Raw genomic sequence first — 5,813 nt, forward strand, 5'->3', positions numbered from 1 at the left:
TTAAGAGGCTCCTCTGTCCTCCACTCGTTAGCTGTATTAATGGCACCTGTTTGAACTTGTTATCAGTATAAAAGACACCTGTCCACAACCTCAAACAGTCACACTCCAAACTCCACTATGGCCAAGATCAAAGAGCTGTCAAAGAACACCAGAAACAAAATTGTAGACCTGTACCAGGTTGGGAAGACTGAATCTGCAATAGGTAAGCAGCTTGGTTTGAAGAAATCAACTGTGGGAGCAATTATTAGGAAATGGAAGACATACAAGACCACTGATAATCTCCCTCGATCTGGGGCTCCACGCCATTCAAAATGATCACAAGAACGGTGAGCAAAAATCCCAGAACCACACGGGGGGACCTAGTGAATGACCTGCAGAGAGCTGGGACCAAAGTAACAAAGCCTACCATCAGTAACACACTACGCCGCCAGGGACTCAAATCCTGCAGTGCCAGACGTGTCCCCCTGCTTAAGCCAGTACATGCCCAGGCCCGTCTGAAGTTTGCTAGAGAGCATTTGGATGATCCAGAAGATTGGGAGAATGTCATATGGTCAGATGAAACCAAAATAGAACTTTTTGGTAAAAACTCAACTCGTCATGTTTGGAGGACAAAGAATGCTGAGTTGCATCCAAAGAACACCATACTTACTGTGAAGCATGGGGGTGGAAACATCATGCTTTGGGGCTGTTTTTCTTCAAAGGGACCAGGACGACTGATCCGTGTAAAGGAAAGAATGAATGGGTGTATCGTGAGATTTTGAGTGAAAACCTCCTTCCATCAGCAAGGGCATTGAAGATGAAATGTGGCTGGGTCTGTCAGCATGACAATGATCCCAAACACACCGCCTGGGCAACGAAGGAGTGGCTTCGTAAGAAGCATTTCAAGGTCCTGGAGTGGTCTAGCCAGTCTCCAGATCTCAACCACATAGAAAATCTTTGGAGGGAGTTGAAAGTCTGTGTTGCCCAGCAACAGCCCCAAAACATCACTGCTCTAGAGGAGATCTGCATGGAGGAATGGGTCAAAATACCAGCAACAGTGTGTGAAAACCTTGTGAAGACTTACAGAAAACGTTTGACCTCTGTCATTGCCAACAAAGGGTATATAACAAAGTATTGAGATAAACTTTCGTTATTGACCAAATACTTATTTTCCACCATAATTTGCAAATAAATTCATTAAAAATCCTACAATGTGATTTTCTGGATTTTTCCCCCTCATTTTGTCTGTCATAGTTGAAGTGTACCTATGATGAAAATTACAGGCCTATCTCATATTTTTAAGTGGGAGAACTTGCACAATTGGTGGCTGACTAAATACATTTTTGCCCCACTGTATATTTATTACTTTCCAAATAAACTTTATTGTTCCATGAGAATACATGGGTAGCCATAAGAAAGACCCCCCCCAATAGCGATCGACTATCGAGGATAGCTATGGGGCGCAATCTGGCGATGTAGGCTTGTACACAATTGCCCAACCTTAACACACACACACACACACTGTGTGTGTGGTTGCATTAGGCTAACATATGTCAATGCCTTTAGGAACAGCAGTAACATCAGGCAGGGTTTGGGCTACGAACTGCCTAGCCAGTTGTAGCTCAATCTTGGGTGCAATGATCACGTTCCCGCACTGACTGACTGTGTGGAGGCTCATTGATTTAATGTTACGTTAGCCAACATGCTACACTAGCAAAGTTATGAATGATATAGCTGTCGGCTATATTAGCCACGACGTACCGTTCTTTGTGCAGCTTCAAATGTCGAACAAAGTTGGAAGTTGTTGCGCCTCCGTCTGTCACTTTCTTCCCGCATGTTTTGCAAGTTGCAATCCATTTTTTGTTGATACAGCGTAGTCTTTATATCTGAAAATAATAATTTGGGGTATCATCTTTCCAAGGGCTCCATCTGAATTCACTCTTCTGACGTTCCTCTGCACTGCCACGTGCAACTTTTTCTCAGCTGGCACAATTTAATTGGCTGCTGTCCGATTCAAACTGTAATCCGTTAAATGAAGAATTGATGCGCTGCACACTTTTTTTAATAGCATCATTTTTTATATTTGGGCTTGAGGAGGGTATCAAGTCAGTTCGAGTCAAAAGGCTCAAGTCCAAGTTAAGTCACGAGTCATTGGTGTTAAAGTCAAAGTCGAATTGACTTTGAGCCTTTTGTGACTCGAGTTGACTTTGAGTTATTTGTGACTCGAGTCTGACTCGGGACCAAGTTATGTGACTCGAGTCCACACCTCTGCTTTCTACCACTTAAAATTTTAGTCAGCCTATTGAGTCCACTGGTCTAACTCACACAGAACTACCCTACGCCTTGACCTCCTGCAACTAGTGAGGTCTGCCCGCCTGCCCGCTCAACCCCATCACATCCTCCCTTCTCCAGACCATCTCTGGAGAACTTATCCCATTCCTCACTTCCCTCATCAACTCATCCCTGACCACTGGCTTCATCTCCTCTGACTTCAAAGTGGCCCGAGTCGCTCCTCTCCTCCAGAAACCAACACTCGACTCATCTGACGTCAAACTATAGACCTGTATCCCTTCTTTCTTTTCTTTCCAAAACACTTCAGCGTGCTGTCTATGGTCAATTATCTCGTTATCTCTCTCAGAACAATCTTCTTGACCCTAACCATCAGGCTTCAAGATGGGTCACTCATCTGAGACTGCTCTTCTCTGTGCCATGGAGGCTCTCCGCACTACCAAAGCTGACTTCCTCTCTTTTGTTCTGACCCTCTTAGATCTCTCTGCTGCCTTCGAGACCGTGAACCATCAGATCCTCCTCCCTCTCAGGGCTGGGTGTTTTAGGCTCTGCACACTCTTTCATTGCATCCTACAATGCATCCTACCTGGCAGACAGCTCCTAGTTCTAGGCCCTCTTCTCTCTATACACCAAGTCACTCGGCTCCGTCATATCCTCACATGGTCTCTCCTATCATTGCTATGCGGATGGCACTCAACTACTTTTCTCCTTCCCCCCTTCTGACTCCCAAGTGGCGACACACATCTCTGCATGCCTGGCAGACATCTCAACTTAGATGTCGGCCCACCACCTCAAGCTCAACCCCGACAAGACAGAGCTGCAGTTCCTCCCGGGGGAAGGCCTTCCCGCTCAAAACCAAATCAAATCAAATGTATTTATATAGCCCTTCGCACATCAGCTGATATCTCAAAGTGCTGTACAGAAACCCAGCCTAAAACCCCAAACAGCAAGCAATGCAGGTGTAGAAACATGGTGGCTAGGAAAAACTCCCTAGAAAGGTCAAAACCTAGGAAGAAACCTAGAGAGGAACCAGGCTATGTGGGGCGGCCAGTCCTCTTCTGGCTGTGCCGGGTGAAGATTATAACAGAACATGGCCAAGATGTTCAAATGTTCATAAATGACCAGCATGGTCAAATAATAATAATCACAGGTAGAACAGTTGGAACTGGAGCAGCAGCACGGCCAGGTGGACTGGGGACAGCAAGAAGTCATCATGTCAGGTAGTCCTGAGGCATGGTCCTAGGGCTCAGGTCCTCCGAGAGAGAGAAAGAAAGAGCGAATTAGAGAGAGCATACTTAAATTCACACAAGACACCGGATAGGACAGGAGAAGTACTCCAGATATAACAAACTGACGCTAGCCCCCCGACACATAAACTACTGCAGCATAAATACTGGAGGCTGAGACAGGAGGGGTCAGGAGACACTGTGACCTCTCTATCAAAAACCTCTCTATCACGGTTGACAACTCCACAGTGCCGCCCTCCCAGAGTGCAAAGAATCTTTGTGTGATGCTTAACAAGACCCTGTCGTTCTCTGCAAACATCAAAGCAGTGACTCACTTCACTCCTGCAGGTTCATGCTCTACAACATCCGTAGAGCACGGCCCTACCTCACACAGGAAGTGGCGCAGGTCCTATTCCAGACACTTGTCCTTTCCCATCTGGACTACTGCAACTCGCTGTTGGCTGGGCTCCCCGCTTGTGCCATCAAACCTCTGCAACTTATCCAGAACGCTACAGCCCGCTATGCTTACACCCCAACCCGAGCACTCCGTTCTGCCACCTCAGGTCTCTTGGGCCCCCCCACCCCTACAGGAGGGCAGCTCCCACTCAGTCCAGTCCAAGTTCTTCTCTGTCCTGGTACCCCAATGGTGGAACCAGCTTCCCCTTGAAGCTATAACAGCAAAGTCCCTGCCCATCTTCTGAAAACATCTGAAACCCTTCCTCTTCAAACAGTATCTTATATAATCCTCCTCCTCACCTCGAGGAAAACCTTAACCAGCACTTGCACTTGACCCCCCTCTACTGATAGCTACTTTATTTAGGAAAAATGTACAGAGCAGCATTTGGTAGATGCCAGGTGCAGAGAGAGGCAAGAGAAGCCCAGAGATATAGAATCAATCATGATGTCTCATTTGCAGAGGCTTTGGGACAGATCGCTGTCACTACTCAGTGGACTGATGGAGCTACTATGACTGCTCCCGTAGTAAGAGGTCCTACTGTCAGAACTGGTGCTTCTGCTAGTCCTGACATGGTTTCCAGGTCTGTTCAGAAATCATGCTGTGTCAAAGGACGCTTTGATAGTAAATAAAATGGACGTCGTAGCTGCCATTGGAAAGGTTATTAACACGACTCGGATTGTGGAAAGCAGAAATGACAGGTTGACTATTATTGTGGATACGGCAACAGAGTTATTAGAGGTAACAGATGTTACTGTCAACATTATTTTTTTTAAATGCTGAATAATCCTAAAGAAGAAGAACAGACCTTAGACCAGCTAATGGATCAATGTCAAGGTGGACAAGGAGGTTAATTTGGGAGATCCATTTGTACTATCAAGGACTGTGAAGAGAGCAGTGGGAAAGGTGGATTCAATCATGGTGACTAGAAGCGGCCTTGTTCTGATTAATTGTGTAGATGAAAAACAGAAGCTGCGTGCAATGGATCTGGCAAAATTCACCGCATCGGAAGTAACCTGTATTGATCTTCGAAGAAGGGCAGCTGCCAAAAGAGTTACAGTATGTCTGGAGTGTCGTTAGATGACGACTACCTTATTCAGAAAATCCCAGGAGTGATCAGTGCATGTCACCTGACCCGTATGGTAAATGGAAAGAAGGAGAAAAGCCTATCGATACTATTGCTGGTTGAGGAGACAACCTGCACATGTGAAGCTTGGATATATGCGGTGTATGCGGTGAGAGCATTTGTGTCCAAACAATTACAGTCTGGGAATTGCAAAAGATATGGCCACGTGTCAAATGTTTGCAGATGGAAGAAGTATGTTATTAAATATACTGTGAATGGAAAATGTTGCAACTGTGGTGGGGATCATACTCCGGACTTCCTTGAGTGCCCTGTTAGGGTGAAAGAGGTTGAGGTGTCAAAGATCAGGGCTGCACAGCAGATTCCCTATGCGGAGGTGGTGAAGAGGGTCAAGACGGATACGCTCATTGTGAAGAAGGTGGATTTTGTAGCATTTATAGCCACAGTTATTAATTGTACTGCACAAGTGTCTAAGGATTCCAATAAGTTGGTATCACTATATCTGCAGCCGATACGTTTTTGGGGCTCCAAGACCTTTTCACTGCAAGGTCTACTGTCGCCAGAAAACGTCCCGCCCTCACAGGATAATTCTGAGCCTGTCTAGCGATCTGATTCGAATTTTGGATTTTAACAGAAAAGAAGGATGATTTTGTTTAGTTAAAATATATTTTTGATCGTTTGTATGGATATTTTTTACGCTGCATTAATTTGTTCTGTTTGGGATCTTTGTCATCCACCCGCACATTAGGTGGCGGAACGCACATCATTACACCAGAGAAGA

The sequence above is a fragment of the Oncorhynchus kisutch genome, linkage group LG4 (genome assembly GCF_002021735.2).
Source record: "Oncorhynchus kisutch isolate 150728-3 linkage group LG4, Okis_V2, whole genome shotgun sequence".
NCBI lineage: Eukaryota > Metazoa > Chordata > Actinopteri > Salmoniformes > Salmonidae > Oncorhynchus > Oncorhynchus kisutch.